This window comes from Pogona vitticeps, chromosome 13 (assembly GCF_051106095.1).
Source record: "Pogona vitticeps strain Pit_001003342236 chromosome 13, PviZW2.1, whole genome shotgun sequence".
Classification (NCBI taxonomy): domain Eukaryota; kingdom Metazoa; phylum Chordata; class Lepidosauria; order Squamata; family Agamidae; genus Pogona; species Pogona vitticeps.
Genome location: NC_135795.1, coordinates 14,591,859 through 14,614,660, shown reverse-complemented (window position 1 = coordinate 14,614,660; position 22,802 = coordinate 14,591,859). Strand labels below are relative to the sequence as shown.

The 22,802-nt window shown below is 43.3% G+C and overlaps 1 long non-coding RNA gene across 1 annotated transcript; it reads left to right on the top strand.

Annotated features, from left to right (window-relative positions):
* Nucleotides 1–3,972: 3,972 nt before the first annotated feature.
* Nucleotides 3,973–4,481, top strand: LOC140702933 (uncharacterized). Its single transcript, XR_012082216.2, has 2 exons — nucleotides 3,973–4,108; nucleotides 4,247–4,481. It is a non-coding gene; the product is annotated as an uncharacterized LOC140702933 (long non-coding RNA).
* Nucleotides 4,482–22,802: the final 18,321 nt, after the last annotated feature.

The following is a 22,802-nucleotide window of genomic DNA, read 5'->3' as shown; positions in this document are numbered from 1 at the left end:
TAGGAACTGAGGAAGATGGTGGGTGGGAGGAGCATATACCTCATGGAGGATCACACCATAAAATTGTTACTTTTAGCTCTAGAATCTTCCAAGAGAGTCAGCGCAGGCACAGACAATACCCATATGTGTGAATTCACAGAGTACCACTCAACGAACCATGGTTACAGGTAAGAAACCTCTTTTTTTCTTTAAGCTGTTAATTTTTTTCAGATAAGAAGTAACAGGCTGAGAAAGAAGAGAAACTTGGAAATTGCAGGCAGACTTTTTGGTGTAATTTGGTGTAATTACACCAAAAAGAGATTTCAGAACCGGCTGTATTGATGAAGATATCAGATAATATACAAGGGATGGAGGACCACCCAGTAAGAGATGTAGCGATTGAGGCTGAAAAGCAAACTTTGAATGATATTGTTTCCCCTTTTAAAATATGGAAGGAAAAAGAGTCGCAGAAACAAAACAAGCACAGGGAGGAAAGGGGAGGGGAGAGCAGGATTTATATTATTTTGGGTCTGCTGAGTGCATTCTCAAGAAAAAAGGAGGGTGAAAGAGGGGATATATTTCACAAATGGCCCTGGTGTTCTGATGCCGTGGGAATAATATAGATTTAAGCTGTATTACATGTATAAGCTGAAAGCTAAAGAGGTTAATACATAGACAAAATAGTTAAAAGAAGAAGAAGAAGGAAAAGAAGAAAGATGAATCTTTATTGGAACATGAATAGATTAGATGTTTATATACTTGATATGTAAGATTGAATGATTATGCATTTGATGTTTTCTTATTCTCAAAACCCTTTTTCCATCCCCCCCACTGCCCTTTGCCTTTTGTATTCCTTCCCCATTACCCAATAGTTTTGAAAATAAAATTAAAAAATTAAAAAAAAAAAAAGGAAATTGCAGGCAGACTGAGTTCTGAAGCAATGTACAGCGGTGCTCCAAGCAGGCTGCAAAGTTATTTTCTGTCCTGTTGTTTAAGATGAAGCGACAGACAGGAAGGGTCATGACATCCAGGATGTCTGGCTCAAGGTCAGCAACCACACTATCTGGGTTGTCCAGGACATCGAAATCTTTCTGGTGTAATTCCTCTGTGTATTCTTGCCACCTCTTCTTGATGTCTTCTGCTTCTGTGAGGTCCCTGCCATTTTTGCCCTATATCATGTCAATCTTTCCACAAAATGTTCCTATAATATCTCCAATTTTCTTGAACAGATCTCTGGTTTTTCCTTTTCTATTCTTTTCCTCTATTTCTTTGCATTGTTCATTTAAGAAGGCCTTTTGTCTCTCCTTACTATTCTTTGGAAGTCTGCATTCAATTCTCTGTAACTTTCCCTGTCTCCCTTGCATTTTGTTTCCCTTCTCTTCTCTGCTATTTGTCAGGCCTCGTTGGACAGCCACTTTGCTTTCTTGCATTTCCTTTCCTTTCGGATGGTTTTTGTTGCTGTTACGAACCTCTATCCAAAGTTCTTCAAGGGTTAGGGATAGAAATAATAAACAAACAAACAAACAAACAAACAAACAAACAAACAAACAAACAAATAAATAAATAAATAAATAAGGTAGGAAGGAAGAAGGGAAGGAAGGAAGGAAGGAAGGAGTGAAGGAATTAAGGGAGGGAGGGAGGGAGGCAGGTTTCATATCAGGAGTCGCAATCGGGTTAGGGTTAGGGTTAGGAAGGAAGGATATAAGCTAGGGTTAGCGATACAGTTATTGTTAGGTTTAGGCTTAGGCTTAGAGTAAGGAACAGGTTTAGGGTTAGGGTTAGGATTAGGGATAGTGTTAGGGTTAAAAAGGAAAGATTATAAAGAAGGAAGGAAGGAAAGAAAGAGAGAGAGAGAGAGAAAGAAATATCGGAAAGGAAAAACAACCTAAAGACCACCATTAGGAATTAATTAAGAAAGATTGGTCCGGTTAAAGTATAGGGTTAGAGTTAGAGTTAGGTTTAGGGCTAGGGCTAGGGTTAGGGTTGCGTTTAGGGTTACTATTAGGGTTAGAAAATAAATAAATAAATAAATAAAAATAAATAAATAAAAAGGAAGGAAGGAAGGAAGGAAGGAAGGAAGGAAGGAAGGAAGGAAGGAAGGAAGGAAGGAAGGAAGGAAGGAAGGAAGGAAGGAAGGAAGGAAGGAAGGAAGGAAGAGTGGGTGGGAGGGAGGGAGGAAGGAAGGAAGGAAGGAAGGAAGGAAGGAAGGAAGGAAGGAAGGAAGGAAGGAAGGAAGGAAGGAAGGAAGGAAGGAAGGAAGGAAGGAAGGATAATGCCTAGGGTTAGCGATACGGTTATTGTTAAGTTTTGTTAGGTATTGTTAGGTAAAGGGTAGTGTTTCGGTTAGAGTTGAGCTTAGTGTTCAGGTTAGGGTTAGGGTTAGCATAAGGGTTACGGTTAGGATTATAAAGAAAGAAGGAATGAAAGAAAAACAGAGACAGAAAGAAAGAAAGGAAGAAAGAAAGACAGGAAATTTAAAACAACCTACGGACAATCATTTGATAGAAATTATGAAAGATCGGGTCGGGTAAAGTGCAGGTTTTGGGTTAGGGTTAGGATTAGAGATGGTGTTAGGTTTAGAAAGAAAGAAAGAAAGAAAGAAAGAAAGAAAGAAAGAAAGAAAGGAAAAACAACCTACAGAGCACCACTAGGAATTAATTAAGAAAGATTGGTTCGGTTAAAGGATAGGGTTAGGGTTAGAGTTAGGTTTAGGGCTAGGGCTAGGGTTAGGGTTACGTTTAGGGTTATAAATAAATAAATAAATAAATAAATAAATAAATAAATAAATAAATAAATAAATAAATAAATAAATAAATAAATAAATAAATAAATAAAAGAAGGAAGAAAGGAAGAAAGGAAGAAAGAAGGATAGAAGGAAGGGATGAAGAAGTGAAGGAGGGAAGGAGGGAAGGAAGGGAGTGAGTGAGGGAGGCAGGTTTCATATCAGTTAGGAGTCGCAGTCGGGTTAGGGTTAGGGTTAGGTTTTGGGTTAGTGTTAGGGTTATGGGAGGGCTAGGGTTAGGGTTGGGGTTAAGGCTAGAGTTAGCGTCAAGGTTAGGGCTAGAGTTAGTGATAGGGGTAGAGTTAAGGCTAGAGTTAGGGCTCCGGTTATGGGTAAGGATAGGGTTAAGGTCATGGTTAGGGTTAGTTTAAGAGTTAGGGTAAGTTTTATGGTTAGGGTTAGGTTTAGGGTTAAGGTTAGGGATATAAATAAATAAGGACGGAAAGAAGTAAGGAAGAAGTAATTATATAGCATAGCATACATCAAATCACAATTTGATAGCTACAACAGCCCTGTAAGGCGGGACATAAGGCTCATGGTTCGATTTCCGGGGTCAAGGGTCAACACTGGCCTCTACTGCCGTAAGGGATGGGTTTGGGGATGACGTCAGGGATTGTGGAGGTCACGTGGACCCCCGTGACCCTAGGGATGCCTGAGGATTGGCTCCCAAAGGGTAGGGCTGGCCTGTGTCCTTGTAGACCAATAGGAACTGTTGGAGGGTCTGCGTAGAAAAGGGGTGGTGGTCCTAAGGCATGCCTGAGCATGCCTTAGACCACCTGCATCATAAAGGCACACAGCCGCGGTTTATGAGAGTTGTCCACACTGACCATTCTTTGCAGTGACTGTGACGCTTTGGAGGCGATGGCTGACAAAGAAAACAAAATTCCTGAGACAAGCCAAAAGCTTATGGGGAGACCCAAAAGTCGTTTGCGTCCCCGGGGCTACTACCAGGGACTCGTGGGTTTTTCCCAACCCTTGTGTCCCTTATGAACCCCTACAAGGCTCAAGCTAAGAAAATTCAAGTCTGCAGAAGACCTGTACCTGTTTACCGCAAAGACAAAGCAGCGGCCGAGAAGCCTAAGAAAACCGGCCTGCACCCTGATGTGGGGTGCTGAAGAATCTGATGATGAGCTCGCTAGTGCTCGTGACCAAGGGGTAAAAACAGGTTTGCAGAGGCCTCCCGGAGAGACCCTGAAAGCAGCAGAGGATGTGGATAACGGTGTGCTGGCTACACAGGGAGCTGTGGGGGTTGATGATGGTCCTCAGGAGCAGCTGTTGGAAGAGGATCAAGATGAAGGCTTTGAGAGTGATACAGAGCATCAAGTCAATGAACCTCAAGTCAACCTGGTAAGATCAGTTTTCTAAAAGATATAGCTAAGTGTGTGTTATAAGGGTTTTAAAAACCGTAGTTAGGGATTTATGCTAGGGTTGGGGGTTTAAGGTCCTTTAAAAATGACTATAAGCTTGTTTCATTTTCAGTCACAGGAGAGCTTGTTTCAACCTCAAACACAGGAGGACCCTGGACATGAGGGTGATGATGAGGACGAGGATCTTGAGTGCGACTGCAGATATTGGGCGCACAGAAAGGCCCTGAAAGCGGCAGACAACAATGCTTCAAACTTACCCCATGGAGAAGACTTTGGTTGTTGTTGAGGCGGAGAGACTGCCCTATTTGAATTTAAAATGTATTGCCTGTGTTATTCTCTATACATGTTGTAAAGTTAAAATGTATGCTGTGTGATTCTACTAACCGTAGATTTTAGATGTTTGATTCACAATAATGTTGTAATATAATATCTTTTAATAAAGAGGCTTTATTGTAGCATAACCTGCTCATATTTGTGCTAATGACAGAGATGACTGCACGAGGTAAAATACTGCACAATATCTATTATACACCCTCAACAGAGGGTAGTTTCGGGGGCCTGAAGCCTCTATTTAGGGAAGCCAAAAAACAGGACAGAACATTGAAGGTCAGCGATGTTTCTCAATGGCTTTCTGATCAGGAAGCCTACACTTTGCATAGACTGGCTAGATTGCATTTTAAAAGAAATAAGACAATGGTTTCCAAAATAGATGCTCAATGGCAGGCAGATCTGGTCGATATGCAACAATTTGCTCAGTACAACAAGGGGTACAAATATATTCTGGTCTGCATAGACATCCTTTCTAAGTTCGGCTGGGCAGAGGCACTCAAAGACAAAACAGGCGAAGAAGTGGCCAAAGCCTTTGACACCATTTTCAAACAAGATAAAAGAATACCTGACAAAATACAGACAGATCGTGGTGGTGAATTTCTAAACAGAGCTGTAAACAATTTATTCAAGAAATATGGAATACATCATTTTGTCACCAGTAACGATGTCAAAGCTGGGGTGGTGGAGAGGTTTAATAGAACATTAAAAACAAAAATGTGGCAGTATTTTACAGCTAATAATACCTACAAGTATGTGAATGTATTACCACAATTCCTTAAAAGTTATAACCACAGCCTTCATAGAACTATTAAATGTAGACCTGTAGAGGTGAATCATCACAATGAACTGGCCATATGGAAAAGGGTCTATGGGCCCTCTACTGGCACAAAAAAAGAAGTTCCAAAACTCAGAAAAGGGGACCGTGTGAGGGTTTCTAAAAGTAAGGGTATATTTGATAAAGGTTATGAACAGAATTTTACCACTGAGATCTTTATAGTGGATTGGCTTATCAAAGACGCAGAGCGACCTGTATATCACTTAATGGATTATGATGGGGAACCCATAATTGGGTCTTTCTATCCTGAAGAACTTCAGAAAATCAATGATCGGGAAGGCAGAGTGTACAGAATTGAAAAGATTTTGAACACAAAAGGCAGGGGTCGAAGAAAGTTTCACAGTGAAATGGTTAGGATGGCCTAGCAAGTTCAACAGTTAGGTGTCTGCCTCTGAAGTTTCTGAGATCGTATAGGGCAGAGAAGCAAAATGGGTGATCATGGATTTTACATCACACTACCCAGCAATGCCTGTAAGAAGATCTTTCCTCAAAATACAAATGCCAGTTTTACAATAATGTTACCCAGACCCTTAGATTTGATTGGGGTTTGGGAAGTCGGTCTAGCTGAGATACAGTATCCTCGGAGCTGGTACATAATCCTTAAAGATGCCCCGTTTACCCTTTCTGAGGGTACAAATAAATGGTCCTTTCAGTTACACAGGGGTTATTACAAGGACATCCCTGATCTTCTGAACAACATGAATGATACTATCAAACAAGCTATAGATCTACAAGAAGTGTGGCTGACCTACGACCCGGTCATGGGTAAAGTTAGATTCACAGGACCTGAAAGTTACTTCTTCGCAGCTGGTGCTGAGTTAGCCCGGATTTTGGGGGTCCCTCCAGATGAACCTGTCAGAGAAATACCTCATGCCGCAGATCTTGCCGGAGGTTTCAGCTCTTTGTACGTCTATACAGATATTATAGAGCATCAGATAGTGGGAGACCATTCTGTACCTCTGTTACGCTGTATCCCCATTAGGGGGGAAACCTACGAATGTATCACAATTACCTACGACAAACCGCATTACGTGCTGATGAGTAAGAATCACATCAACACGATAACCATTGAAATAAAGACGGATCAGAACCAAGACGTGCCATTCACTTTGGGGAAAGTTGTTGTGAGGTTGCATATTCGCCCCAGAAAAGGTTGTGCTTAGGAAGAGAAAAGGAGAACGTGAAAATGGTTGTGTTAAAAGACTATGGAGATATCAACATTTATAGAGCTTACTATAATGCACAGTCCGGTCGTGGATTACCTGGCTTTCATGGGGCTGTAAATATGTACTGTCACATACAGCACTGATGGTACCTGTCTGTCATGGGTTTGGAGGGAAAGTTCCATCCTATGGGGAGTGGAAGGCGGGACATCAGGGGGGAGGAGCTGTACTGTATATATATTTGGAGCTTGTGTGGAGAGTTAAGAGTTGGAGTCTGTGTGTCAGACTGGGTACAACTGTGTGTCAGTTAGTACATACCTGATAGGTTCAGGTTTCTAGTTAGGTAGCCAGAACTGATAGGTTCAAGGTCTGTGCATTACCTTAAAGGGTTCAGTGGGAACCAAGCTGTTGTATGTGTGTGATTGGGGCTATGCCACGTTACATTATCCTATTTACCTGATTCTTTTATGTACCCTGTTTGTTATTTCAATAAACCTTGTTCTTTTATTTGTTAAAATCCATTCCTGGTCAGTGTGACTCCTTATAGGGAATGGTTGGTGGCAGCATAATTACAGGGTGGTATACTCCAGTAGGTCTGGGGTTGTCACATTGATTGGTGTCCAGCGTGTGGGATACGACTAGTCCAGTTGTCCAGTGGTCCAGCAAAGCCTTGGCAAGTGTGCCCAGAGCAAGGGGGGTCTAGTCAGGGACAATCTGAGGGCGCGTAGGTAATCTTCTAGGCTTACCTCACGGGGAGGTAGGCTAGTGGAAGAATGTGCACACTCGGATTGGGGGGACTAGATTAGGGAGCTCTGAGGCAACCTGTTTTGGCGGGAAAGGGCTGAGGCAAAGCTGCGTGAGGTAACAGTGATCTAGCCTGTCTGCTGAGAGGCCTAGCAGAGGGGGTGAATTCTGCCTGGCAACAGTTGCAAGTTGGTGCTGAAGGAACAGCAGCAGTCTATAGAAGGCTGTTTCTGAGGCAAAAGGAAAAAAGTCATCGTTTTATTTTGAGGCTTGACTTTTGAAGGCAGCCTGTTCTGGGGGGATTATGCCCTTGACTCGAAGCCAAATGGCAGAAATGGGGGAAGTGAAAGAACCACAGGGAGACCAAGGTTCTGAGGAGGAATTTGGCTCAGTGCAGGATGAGAGCGCAGGAGAACAGACCTCAGAACTCAGAAAAATGCTCCTAGCCCAACAGCATGAATTTAGGATGAAACAGCTTGATATGGAAAGAGAGAGAGAGAGAATGGAAAGAGAAGAAAGATTGGAGAGAGAGAGGATGGCGTTTGAGTTAAGAAAATTGGAAATGATGAACCAGAACAATAATAACAATAGAGATTCTGAGGTGGGCCAATTGTCTAAAACTGACCTGAAGAAATTCCCTGTGTACCACAAGGGAGATTGCCCTGAGGTGTTCTTTTCCCTCGTGGAAAGAGCGTTTGTGGACTTCTCAGTAAGGGAAACTGAGAAGATGACTATTATGCGATCTTTAATCAGTGGCAGCCTGGCAGAAGTCAATGCAGAGATGCCAGTGGAACTGCTGAAGGACTTCGCTGAGTTTAAAAAACTGGTGTTTGCTCGGCATGGGATAAATGCTGAACAGCTGAGGCAAAGATTCAGGTCACTCACAAAAAAACCAGAGCAGACTTTTACCCAAGTGGGGGCCCAACTGGTGAGGCTGCTAGAGAAATGGCTGTCTCAGGAGGGGACAGAGACCTTCCAGCAGCTCAAAGACCTGATAGCGCTGGAACAATTTTATTCAGTCCTGCATGGGGAACTAAAGTTCCATGTGAGGGAGAGGAAACCTAAATCGGTGACAGAGGCGGCAGAGATCGCAGATTTTATTTACCAAATAAGGAAGCCCTTAGGTGCTGAGGGGAAAACTGTGGGTAAGCCCAAAGAAACCTACAGCAGGTACTCTCAGGGACCAGGGAAAAACCAGCAAGGGGGAGGGGCCCATGTTGAAGGGAAGCCCTCAGACATGAAACCACCAAGACCTCAGATTTTGGAGGGAAAACCAAAACCAGATGAGAAAGAATCCAAAGACAGCAGAAAATGTTATTTCTGTCAAGGAAAGGGCCATCTAATCTCAGAGTGTGAGAAATTAAAGCAGCTAAAGGGAAATTTGCCTCATGATTTGAGTGGAACCAAGCCAAAAGCTGTGTTCTGTGTCCAGACAGAGCAAAGCTCCTTGCCACTGAGGGAGCCTGTTACCATGGTGACTCACTCTGGACCAGTTACATCTGCTGATCAGGCTGGGGAAAATGGTCCTCTTGTGGAGGTCAAGCGCTGCTTACTAGTGAGGACAGATTCGCAATTGTTTGAAACCGCAGGGGTGGACGTAGGAATACTTGACCATCAGTATAGGGGGCTAAAGGATACTTGTTCCCAGGTGACCCTGTGCCATCCAGACATTATTCCTAGGAAGTATATAATCCCAAATGAGAGCCTGAAGGTGGCAGGGATTGAGGGGCAGGTGATCTCACTGCCAGTAGCTGAGGTACCTGTGAGCTTTCAAGGCTGGAGGGGAGTTTGGCGGCTAGCGATTTCATTGACTCTGCCAGCAGCCGTGCTTGTGGGAAATGACCTGGCTGAACATGTGAAACGGGTGCTAGTGATTACACGCTCACAAGCTACCACGGGGATAGTTCAGGGGGGTACTGAAGAGCCCAAGGTTGAAGCAGGTGAGGGTAGTCCCGAAGCTGTGGCAGAAACCTTAACCACAGACAGCAAATTTGGCCAAGAGCAAAAGGCAGACGCCACTCTCCGAAAGTGTTTTGAAAAGGTGACAGACACCCAGCTAACACCTGAAACCCCAGCGAGATTTCGTGAGAAAAAGGGAATTTTATATAGAGAGACCCTGAGGAATATCTCAAAAGGGGGAGATGGGATCAGAAGTCAGCTAGTGGTACCTGAAAAGTATCGCCCCATGATCTTACAAAGGGGGCACTCTGACATGTTTGCTGCGCACTTAGGGGTGAACAAAACACAGCAGAGAATCACACAGAATTTTTACTGGCCTGAAATAGGGAAGCAGATCAAGGAGTTCTGTAAACAATGTGATGTGTGTCAGAGGCAGGGGAATAACCGTGACAGGACCAAAGCGAAGTTGTGCCCTTTGCCTGTGATTGACACCCCGTTCAAATGTATAGGAGTGGATATTGTGGGACCTTTGCCCAAGGCCACAAAGAGGGGGAACCGGTTCATTCTCACCATTGTGGACCATGCCACGAGGTACCCCGAAGCCATACCCTTGACTAATATCAAAACTAACACAGTGGCAGATGCCTTGGTGGGGTATATGTCCAGGATGGGATTTGCCTCAGAAATAATCACAGATTTGGGCACATCGTTTACATCAAAGCTCATGAAACGGTTATGGCAAATCTGTGGAATTAAACACAAGGAAACCACTGCCTATCACCCCGAAAGTAATGGGTTAACAGAGAAGTTCAATGGGACTCTGATGCGCATGATTAGGGCTTACTTGGCAGAGAATCCAAACAATTGGGACCAGAAGCTGCAATCCCTTTTGTTTGCTTATCGATCAGTGCCTCAAGCCAGTACCGGGTTCAGTCCGTTTGAACTTTTGTTTGGGAGAAAAGTTAAAGGTCCACTTGATTTAATCAAACAAAATTGGGAGCAGATCACCCAGGATGACCCACAAGATGTTGTGACGTATATAGACAACCTGATTGAAACCATAGGGGGTTGTCGGTTCATTTCATCGTTGGACCTAGTAAAGGGTTACTGGCAATTAAGGATTGATCCCAGGGATCAGGAAAAGACCGCATTTTGCAGCCCTTTCGGTCTATATGAGTTTAGAGTCCTTAGTTTTGGTCTCAGAAATGCACCAGCCACATTCCAAAGGCTGATGGACCAGACCTTAGCAGGGCTCAGTGACTTTACTGTGGCCTACATTGACGATATAGGGATCTTCAGCAATACCTGGGAAGATCACCTGAAACACCTGGAGATAGTGCTGCAGAGGTTAAGTGCAGCAGGGCTAACAGTAAAGGCAAGCAAGTGTCAGCTGGGTAGCCCAGAAATAAAATACTTGGGTCACATAGTAGGGGGAGGAGTGATCAAACCCCTAGAGGCCAAGATAGAAGCCGTTCGTGATTGGCCCAGACCCAACACCAAGAAAAAAGTCAAATCATTTCTTGGGTTGGTGGGCTACTACAGAAAGTTCATCCTGAGGTTTAGCGAGATAGCGACTCCGCTGACCGATCTGACGCGGAAGAAGACTGATGACCGCATCCCGTGGACCAGCGACTGTGAGGAGGCGTTCCAGAGGTTGAAGGAGGCGCTCGTCCATTATCCAGTGCTGCGTGCTCCCGACTTCGACCGGGAGTTCATCATCTACACCGATGCGTCTAACAGCGGGGTAGGAGCAGTTCTTTGCCAGGAGGATGAAAATGGTGACCAGCATCCAGTGTCCTACCTGAGTAGGAAACTCCAGAAAGGTGAGAGACATTTGGCAACCGTGGAAAAGGAGTGCCTGGCCATAGTCTACGCGATTCAGAAGGCCAAACCTTACATCTGGGGAAGACATTTTGTTCTGTGCACTGACCACTCACCACTGCAGTGGTTAAAGACAATGAAAACCCATAATAGTAAACTTATGAGGTGGGCTTTAAACCTGCAAGATTATGACTTTGAAGTGAAGGTGGTCAGAGGGTCAATGAACTGTGTCGCTGACGCCTTGTCAAGAAGACCCGACGAATGAAGACGGCGAAGAAACCATGGACTATGTATATTTTGGTGACCAAAAGTTAAATGTACCTGTTTATTGAACAGGCTTGGTTTGTATTAATAAAGGTAATTTGATGTATTGCAAATATTAATGTTTAAATGCATAATTGAGATGTTTGACCTAGAGTGAGTAAGTATGGTATTGTATTATAATGTATAACTGTTTTGTGTTTTGATCCTGGTTGTTTTTTTGGAGAAAAGCACTTTAGCTTTTCCCCTGCAAAACAACTTATAAAGAGGGGAGGTGTCACATACAGCACTGATGGTACCTGTCTGTCATGGGTTTGGAGGGAAAGTTCCATCCTATGGGGAGTGGAAGGCGGGACATCAGGGGGGAGGAGCTGTACTGTATATATATTTGGAGCTTGTGTGGAGAGTTAAGAGTTGGAGTCTGTGTGTCAGACTGGGTACAACTGTGTGTCAGTTAGTACATACCTGATAGGTTCAGGTTTCTATTTAGGTAGCCAGAACTGATAGGTTCAGGGTCTGTGCATTACCTTAAAGGGTTCAGTGGGAACCAAGCTGTTGTATGTGTGTGATTGGGGCTATGCCACGTTACATTATCCTATTTACCTGATTCTTTTATGTACCCTGTTTGTTATTTCAATAAACCTTGTTCTTTTATTTGTTAAAATCCATTCCTGGTCAGTGTGACTCCTTATAGGGAATGGTTGGTGGCAGCATAATTACAGGGTGGTATACTCCAGTAGGTCTGGGGTTGTCACATGTACGATGCAGGGTTGGGGGGGATTTTTCGTGGGCTGTTCCGAAAGGCCGTCCCCCTCTTGAGGAGAGGCTTTGAGTTTATTAAGCCCCACATTAAGACGGCTGTACATAACATAGCGGGAGACGTCGTGGGGCATGTCATGAAAAAAGTGAGACCCCAAGAAGGCTCAGGACTCACGTACCTTAAAAGAAGGGGCGGAGTTAAACGAAAAGGGGGCCATCTACGCCTAGGTCCTCCTAAACGGTCCAACAATGGCTTGCCACCCAGAAAACGTCAGAAGCTCCATAACAGGAAGAAGAAAGCGTACCGTAAGATAAGGGTGGTGAAACGTGGTAGTGGTAACATCTTTTAAAATGGCATTCATTCACGGCACCTCTGAAGAGTGGACCAAATCTGAATTGGATATTTTTCAACTATTACCTACACAAACCAGCGTGGAAAGCAATATGTATATAGAGGTCCCACCCTTGGCAGCCCTGACACCCAACGCCTCACTTGAATTTTATATAACCGGCAACAGTGAAGATTACATCGATTTAAACAATACCTTGCTCTATGTAGTGTGTAAGATTGCAAAAGCAAATGGGGTAAACATCGCTGCTGACGCTAAAGTGGGCTTGGTAAATTACCCCATTGCCTCGCTCTTTAGTCAACTGGACGTCACCCTCGGAGACTGGCTCATCAGCCAGAGCAATAATTGTTACCCCTATAGAGCCATGATAGAACTGATTTTGAACTATGGCTCTGACAGCTTGAGCACCCAATTTGCGGTGGGTGGCTTTTATAGAGATGGTCATCTAAAGATGGAACAAACCACCATAGTGCCCAATACCGGAAACTGGGGTTTTAGAATGAGAGCACAACACACAGAGGCCAGCAAGAAATGGGATCTGATGGGTCCATTGCATAATGAGTTATTTTTTCAGGAGAAAATGTTGCTGAATGGTGTAGATGTGAAAATCAAACTTACCCACAGCAAGTATATATTTTGTCTGCTGAGTGGTGATGACGCAGAGAGTTACAAAGTGGATATTTTAAATGCATCTCTGTTTGTCAAAAGGGTGAAAGTGTCCCCAGGAGTTCGCATAGGACACGCAGAGGCCCTTCTGACCTCTAATGCAAAATACCCCGTTGAACGCGTGGGAATGAAAGTGTTCAGTATACCGGCAGGAAGCCTTGTGTGCAAACCTTTTTCTGGGACAGTTGCCTAAACAGCTTGTCATAACTTTTGTTGACAATGAGGCTTTCAGCAGTGCCTATGACAAAAATCCTTTCAATTTCCAACATTTCAATGTTAATTTCATAGCCTTGTACGTTGACGGGATTCAAGTTCCATCAAAACCCCTCCAGCCTGATTATGCAAACGGCCTATGTGCAGCTGGTACAAGCCTCAGGGAAAGCCATGAAGGACCAAGACATTTTAATTAACCGTGCTGAATTTTGCAACGGATACACCTTTGACCTGACACCGAATCATGGTTGCTCAGAACATTATTCTCTGATCAAGACCGGTAACCTTCGAGCTGAGATCCGTTTTGCCCAACCCCTACCGGTCACTATTAACATGCTCTTATATGGGGTATTTGACAACGTGATTGAAATCAATCATAGCAGAAACGTTCTCTTTGATTACATGTGAAGATGAATACGTTGCAGTTATTAAGTGTATTACAACGAGACAAGACCTTTCTAGATGTCTACCCCTGTGACCTGTTACCAAGGGCACTTATTACCAAAAGGCCTACTGGAATAGTGGTGAACACCCACCCCCACACGATGCCTGGGAAACACTGGCTGGCCCTCTATTTACCAACTAATGGTCCTGGAGAGTTTTTCAACTCATACAGTGTAGACCCAGACAGCCCCCGTATCCCTAAAACCATTACAGCTTTTTTATGGCACCAGGGCAAAGAAATAATATTCCAAAAGAGGCAGCTACAACACCCTTCAGCAGTGACCTGCGGTTATCACTGCATGTTCTTTTTACAGAACAGAACAAAAGACCTGTCGTTTGACCAGATTTTAAAGCTGTACTCGGAAGATGTTGCAAAAAATGACCGCATGGCTGTAGAGTTTGTCTACATTCTGTGTAAAACATAGAATGTAAGCTGTGCATAAAATAAAATAAAGGCAAAATACTGGGGTTATGGGTAATTCCTTCACATCGAACCATGCTGGCCTCTTGAATTGTTTCTTGGGTCGGGCGACAACCTTCGATGCCAGTGAAGGGGTAGGATGTATGGGAACTGATTTCAGTGCTTCTAATTCTTCTCTAGCAGTAGAATTCCCTGCAATAGATGTGGGCATATTTAGATCGGCCATGGCTTTAAGAAAAACATCCCAGCCTTTGGGTTTTCTCTTATCAGAAAGAATTGCAGATTGGGTGACACCTCTGACCAGGTCTAGAATATTAGAGCCAGGTAAGAGCACTCCCCGATAAAGGAAGGCCCCTTTGTCATTTATTTATTTAATTTAATTTATTTATTTAATTTAATTTATCTCCCATGAAGAGATATCTTGATGCTTTCTTAATTTACTTAGCAAAATCTCTGCATTTTTCTTGTAACGGTTGGGGAAGCTGTCTAACACCTCTTGAATAACCGCGGGGTATTCTTCTTGAGCAGGAGGAGGAGAAGGAGAAGGCGAGGGGAGAGCTGCAGGAGGCTGTGGGGGCGGAGGCGTTGTTTTCTCCATATCCTCTTGTTTGGACAGCGCTAAAAACCTCTGTAGAACGCCATTGTAAAGCTTGGCTTTTTCATACTCTGGCAAGTCTGACCTTAAGAGAATCTCTCTCATCTCAGAGTCTAGGCGCCTCACTGCAGTGGTCCTGATGTTTTCTGGTAAACCCCTCAGCTCTTGTAGCTGTGCACTGGGGACCAGATACATCTTTTCAGCATATTCCATTACTTATTAGTTAAAAGACTGGTTATTAGAGGGACGGCAAAGCCCAATAAAGGTCCCAGGAAGCCTCCAGACTGCTTCACCAGATGCTTCTTCCAACGGAGGGGGACCCTTTTGTTACTCAAGGTTTCAATCAGCGTACTTTTTTCTTTAAAACACATACCTGTTGAGGTGTTAGAGCAATGTTGCCTTTTAAAGTATTCAGAGCTATTTCTGAAATGGCGGCAATCACATCATCCGAAGCAGCGCATAAAATGGCTTTTCTCTGACGTAGGGGTGTCTTAATAAGGAGTTTCAAAAGTGGGAGGTTTCGTCTTATACATTCAGACATGTTGCCTTGTGGAGGAACCTAGTCCAATAAAGAAAAAGATTCAAAGCAAACGCCTTTTGTTGCCTGAAGCAGCCTTCTTCATTGTATAGATCACAGGCCAGTCAGGAGGGAAAAGACCGGTCCTAAGCCTGTAAGATTCAGGAGTATTGGTATTTAAATCTACCATTAGATAACCATGGGCGGGGGTTGTAGCATCTGCGAAAGCTTCCATGAAGAATTGTCCATTTCGTGAATACATCTACCGGGCTAGAATGGCAATTTGCTGTTTATCCCTGGGGTTTTTAAATAGGACCATATACTTGGCATTTAGACTAATGCTGCGGGTGCTCTTCCCCTTGCAGAAAATGTTCTGAGTCATTAAAAAAACACTTACGTTCCGGTGATGCACATATTGTGTAAATAACTTTTCCACTTTGTTATTATCAAACACACACTGCATCAAATCATCTAAAATCAGGAAGTTTATTTTAGTGGTAGGTAACAGAACATCATCATCAAATTTTTCTGGCAAGCCTTCTACAAAACGAACAAAGGGATCTTCACAAAGGATCTGAGTATATAGGAGCTGCCAACAGTTGGAAAACCATACAATATTTTCAGGCATATCAGAAAATACAGCACAAGCATTGTCCAACATTCTTTTTATAAAAAAAGTTTTTCCACAGCCGCTAGGCCCTGCTAGAATGGCTGAAAAAGGATGGACCCACCTCATATTCACTTCAATAGCCATAGGGTAGGGCTTTAAAGCCTTCGGTAATCACTCTTTTGTCATAAACCACCTTTTGAGTTTTTCTTAAAAGCTTTGTGCGAATCAACCACTGATGCTTATCCCTAACAATTCCTGGTTGTTGTACAACTATTTCACGGGGTGAGTTGTCTTGTTTGTCTGAAACATGTGTAAAAACCAATTCTTTGAGACTATCAAAATTAATTTTTTCACAGTTAGCAACATTCAGTGTGATCCCTTTGACCTTCAAGCATGCTGTGCCATCACTAAGCTTATAACCGTAATTTTTAGGGCCAGCAGACACATATTCTTTAATATGTAAGCCTGTTGGTATTTCACTTGTGAGGTCCCTGAGGTAATCCCCTAAGGGAGGAATCCATTCCCCCTCCCTCTGTACAAAAATGACAGTCTGTATCATGATAGAGAACTCTATCCTGCAGTTTGTCGAGCAGGTTATAAAGCTCCAGGTGCGCATAAGCTGTGGTAAAACAGGCTATGAATGCATTTTTCCTGCCTTTGGTTGTTATTCTATCGGCAGCATGTTTCCATGACACAGAGACCGCATCATCAGCCAAAAATTCAAACATTGACACCATGTAAGACTCTGAAAAGAGGAGATTGAAATATTCATCCGGATCTCTGACCACCTGAGTGTTAGTCAGGTTCGTTCTCTGACCAAATTTTCCCCACAGAGAGTTTAAAAACAGTTTGGCAATCTGTCTTTTTGCCGGATTGACAGCAATTTTATTTTTACGTAGGGACACCCCCTCTTTCTCTTCATAATCATCGATATATTTCTTTTTATCTGCTTCGCTGACACACCAGTCGGGGAAACCTGAGGCTTCCTGTTTGTGGCGGAGGTGTAGCTCTATGTATTTTGTAAACAGGTCTTCTGATCTGTCTTCAAAATGCCACACCTCAAAGATTTTCACAACCTTGTACCCCTTTTCTATGGCCGCATTCAGTTCGATAGTACACCAAGTACCCATCAAGGCTCTCGCCTCATCACTGTGCTGACACGGGTCTTGCTGATGACCTTCTGCACATGTGGCACACAGAGCAAACATAAGCTTTCCGCCAATCCGGGTAGGTAGCACTGGAAAAAACAAACCTCTTCGTGGATAGATTTTAGTCTTTACGATACCAAAGTATGCAGACACCGGTTTAAAGTTATAAATTATTTTGGGGTGTCCCAGAGGATACTTTTTAGTTTTGTTGACATAGGGGTAAAGGCTGGTATAATCATAATAATGAATCTGCTCTCCAGGCTTAGGCTTGTAGTACAGGCAGATAGCATTTGTACGACCCCCAAAGAGAGCATCCCTAGGTTCTATGGGCTCTGGAAAATCAGCTGTAGCAAGGTATTGTTTGACATCGCTGTCGTTTCTCACCATTTCTTGCCATTCATGTTCCCAAATTGATCTGACTTCAAAACCCCTGCTTTTCAGGACAGCCGCCCTTTCCTGTGTAGCATTGTAAAGAGCCCCATAGGTTTTTCCTAACAGAGGATTCCAGTCCTCAGAATGATAACAGAGAACACAGCCGTGGAAAAAACATCCCAGGAACTCTAAACATACACCACGGCCATCAACAATCATGTAACCATCTACATAAAAAGGGGCGATAAAAAATTCCCCACCATTCAAGGCGTGCTGAATACGGGTTTTTTCTTTATGTGTAGTATAAGACAACCACTGGATTGATGGGGATGAATATCTTTTACACTGATTATGATAGATATTTTATTTTTCTCCAGAAAATTGAACTTGTACACGTTAAGACACACACTAGCCAGAGTGGGAGACTGAAGAGGGTCTATGGCGAACCACTCAGTTTCAACATAAAGATCATCATTACCATCATCGATTATTTTCTCAATCTTTGTCAGGTCCATAATTTCGTGGTGATACTTTGTACAGGCCTTTACCAGGATATTAACATCCTGTTGGCAACAGGCAGCCAATTCTTGCTGCAGGTTAAAGGTTTTTGTCTTATTCTCAGCATACCATTGTAAGAAAGCCTTCTGCTCAGAAGGTATCATGTGCTGCACCCCATAAGCCTCTGGTGGTGGCATGGGGCCCATGTACTGATCATTTTCAGTGGTGTTGAAATAATGTGGAAAGTAACCCTTAGTTCGAGCCCTAGACATTTGGGCAGCTTCGCTAGGGCCATGGGGAAATGACTTAGTGAATCCAGAAATTTTATGGATAGAGCTTTGAATGTTATTGATATGAGTTTGCCATCTTGAGCAACAAGGTCTACCTCCAGTTTTTCTTTGACCAATTGCTTGAGGATAAAGTATCCGTCATAGGCTTTTGAATTATGGGCTATAAATGTAGTGCCCACAAAAAGTCTCCCTTTTGTGAAAGTTTGAATGAGTTCCTCTATGCAAGACTCTCCCTTAAACTCCCAAGTTTTCCCATAAGGCCAAGACTTTTGTTTCACAGTCTTTTTCTTGGGGTCCCCAGAGACCTCCTCCCCATCACACATATCCTCTGAATCACCAGCCTTAGGTTTTCCCTCCTTCTCATTAGTATCCTGGGCCCCAGCGGCCTGCTGCAATACAGTCCTCCTATTTTCCACAGAGGCATCTTTTAAAAATTCCTCTACAGTCTCTCCCTCAAAAGCTTTTGCAAAACAATAATTGGGGACATGTATCCCTGTTTCTTGTTTGGCCTCTATGTCATAAAATATATAATGGGTTGAGATCTCTGGTTCTATGAGTGGTCGCATGAAACAGAGATGTTTCTCATCTTGCTTCATATGCCCCCAACAGACATGACAGCGCCCCCCCCTTACAACCCTTAGTGAAATGCTCAGCCTTTTGAAAACATTTGTATTTGTCACAAAATTCCAGGGGTATACAGGGGACCTTCTTCTCTGCAGCCAGATTGTTATGTAAATTTAAACATTCTATTGATCTACAGTTCATTTGGCATTTGTTTACAATTTTCCATTTTATCTACTTTAGCATCACAGTCCTTTCTTAGACAGAGTCTGCAGTAGAATAGACAGTCATGGTAGTACTTGTATAAACTGTGACAAAACACACAATAGTTTCGCGCTCCAAACAAAGCTTTGACATTCAGAATGCCATAAAAATGTTCATCATGGAGAAGCAACGTGCAGGTTTGTGGATACTGCTGAGCTTGTGATTTAAATAGGGCCCAGCCTTTATCGCCATATCGGGCAATATTGATATTGACGTGTAAATGATTTTCAAAGAGAGGTATGTCAGCCAGAGACACCTCTTTGTCTACAGGCCAGTGGACAGCTTGATACATTTGCAGAGCTGCTTTTGACAACTCCACATCTGTTGGGACCTCTTTAGCCATCACAGCAGCCAGACTTGCCCCAAAACAGAGTTTACTGTTTACGTCCCTGAAATCTATTAGATATTTCCTTTTCTTGTTTATAATTTCACTATGGGGGATAGAGCGCAAGGCTCTTGAAGGGCCCCCACCACCCCTGGGAGGTTTCACAATGGATACAACCAAGCGCAAAGTACCCTCAAGACATAGTTCCATGTTGCTTTGCAACAGATTGCTCAGATTAGAGAGAAATTCTGCCGCATCTAAAGCTCCTTTAACTTTTTTCAATGAAAACAGAGGATCCCTCATATTTCCACCCTCAAATCTCATCTGCACAAAATCCCCAACCTCCAGACTTTCAGTAACACTGTCAAGAACGTCCTGAACAGCTTCATGGATGGCTCTAACAGCTTCGGCATATGAATTTACATTCTCTAAATTAACAAAACGAAATTCTTGCCCTATATTGTTTGTTCGGTACCTTTCGCTTACCCACTCCCATCTGTTTACAACTTCTGCATACACTGGTGGGGGTGCAGCAGCGGGGGTTACAACATTTTCAGGAGACAGGGCTTCTGAGTCTTGTGAGTGCTCTTGAGACTGTGTCTGCTGTGTAGAACTACAAGGCCTAGCAGTCTCAGAGCTCTCAGGAGCCTGTACAGGTTCTGAGCCTTGTGAGTGCTCTTGAGATTGGGCCTGCTGTGTAGAACTACAAGGCCTAGCAGTCTCAGAGCTCTCAGGAGCCTGTACAGGTTCTGAGCCTTGTGAGTGCTCTTGAGATTGGGCCTGCTGTGTAGAACTACAAGGCCTAGCAGTCTCAGAGCTCTCAGGAGCCTGTACAGGTTCTGAGCCAGGGTTCCTTCTCCTACGAGCAAGCATTTTTTTAGCCCTTTGTAACAATTTAGCAGCTCTATTGCGCCAGTAAAGCTTTCCTGTGATAGGTTTTTTCCCCCTTTTCATTTTATCTGTTTTGGGTATCTGTTTTTCATCAGGATAACCCCAACCTGTCTGTATTTGAGATGACTTTACACATGGTCCATTTTTAAAATCACTTCACGTATTGATTCCAGGTCCGGCAAAACACCCATAATATGCACCAATCTCTTTTCCCATTCTTTAGCAATTGCTATCATTTGAACAAGCATTTCAACCCTTTTAAACCAATCAACAATTGTTGGACTATTTACAGAGACTACAGTGCAAGCATTTCCATCAATTTCCTTTTTACATTCCTTCACAGCATGAGCTTTCATGGGGTTTTTGCTACCTGTCTCTTCATCAAACTTGGCCTTCTTCACTGGTTGATGGCTTTGTGGATTAATTCCTGCCCCATCATCAGCCTTGGAACGCTTCAATGGTTGATTTTTTGTGAAGGTGCTGTGGGTGTTATTTGATCCTGCAGCAACCTTGAAACTTTTCGATGTACTGGCCACAGGCTGAGCTAGAAAGGAATAAACAATAAATGTGAAAAGGGACATCTCTCTCTCTCTCTCTCTCTCTCTCTCTCAGCATCACACACACACACACACACACACACACACACACACACACACACACACACACAAAGTTTAAATGGATTTGAAAAAAGTGTAAATTACTTTTATATAAGACAAAGGAACGGGCCCCATAACCTGTTAAAACAATGGCCAAGCAAAAACACATCTATGAAAATACCTCAGAACTCACCATTCTCATTGCTCTTTCTTTTAAAGGCAAAGACACGGGCCTGATTCCTGGCCACTTGAGGAGAAGATGTGGGTTCAAAATCATCATCCTCAAAATACTTTTCTGAAAAAAGATATTTCTATATCAATTATGCTATTTAAAAACTAAAACACCGGTATTAAGACCCATGTATTATGACATCACTCACCCAAGGATTCTGGAGAGAGGGTAGGTGAATGAACTCTGTTGTGCTGATCCCCTGCAAGAGAGCGGGGGTGGAAGGGGGGGCATGTTGAGACATGTCTGTGGTCATTCACATTGTCAAGAAGAACACGCTTATTACAGCTGGCTGCGCCTTGGCTAAAGGCTGTTTAGAATCATCCTATAAAATGGCTAATCTTGAGCAACAGACGTCTGCAATTGTCTGTGATTATTTAAAATTATGTTGTGGACAAGCTGAGAATAATATGCCTGTATCAGAAATGGACAGTGTCTGCGAAGCAACCAACATGAATTTGACACAACTCCGGGAGGGAGTAGAAGATAGGAGGGCCTGGCGTGCTCTGGTCCATGGGGTCACGAAGAGTCGGACACGACTAAACGACTAAACGACGACGATCAGAAATGAGTTCTCTTAAAAAATATGAACACATTGTTTCAAAATACCATTGAGCTTCAAATCAATGCTCATTTAAACCAAATCAAGGTTTCTAGTCTGGATGACGCCTGCAAAACCTTTATATTAGCCATGAAATATGAATTTGAAGATGAAAAAATTAACTGGGGCAGAATATTAACTATGTTAATCTTCTGCGGATGTCTGGCAAAGAACCTGCAGAAATCCTACAGGAGGACCCTGTTGAGTGAGGACCTAAATTCTCTGACCCATTGTATGACAAACTATATGATGAGGAACCAAGCAAAGTGGCTTCTTCAGAACGGTGGATGGGTAAGATTTTTACCTCCATTTATCTATAGTACAACAGCAGTACTGTTTTTATCTTCTGTAAAGACCTGTCTTTGCAGTAAACAGGTACAGGTCTTCTGCAGACTTGAATTTTCTTAGCTTTTCTGGGGCTTCAGGCAGGCTCCCCTTGAGCCTTGTAGGGGTTCATAAGGGACACAAGGGTTGGGAAAAACCCACGAGTCCCTGGTAGTAGTCCCAGGGACGCAAACGCCTTTTGGGTCTCCCCATAAGCTTTTGGCTTGTCTCAGGAATTTGGTTTTCTTTGTCAGCCATCACCTCCAAAGCGTCACAGTCACTGCAAAGAACAGTCAGCGTGGACAAATCTCCAAAACCACGGCTGTGGGCCTTTATGAGGCAGGTGGTCTAAGGCATGCTCAGGCATGCCTTAGGAACATCCCCATTTTCTACGCAGACCCTCCAATGGCTCCTATTGGTCTACAAGGACACAGGCCTGCCCTACCCCTCAGGACCAATCCTCAGGGGCTTTCTGAGCCAGGTGGTCTAAGGCATGCCCAGGCATGCCTTAGGACCACCACCCCTTTTCTACGCAGACCCTCCAATGGTTCCTATTGGTCTACAAGGACGCAGGCCGGCCCTATGCTTCGGGAGCCAATCCTCAGGGTTAGGGCTAGTGTTAGGGTTAGGTTTAGGGCTAGGGCTACGGTCATGGTTTCGTTTTTGGTAAGGGTTAGTGTTAGTGTTAGGGTTAGGGACAGAAATAAATAAATAAATAAATAAATAAATAAATAAATAAATAAATAAATAAATAAATAAATAAATAAATAAATAAATAAATAAATAAATAAATAAATAAATAAATAAATAAATAGGAAGGAATGAAGGAACGAAGGAACGAAGGAAGAATAATGCCTAGGGTTAGCGATATGGTTATTGTTAGGTTTTGTTAGGTATTGTTGGGTAAAGGGTAGTGTTTCAGTTAGAGTTATGCATAGTGTTCAGGT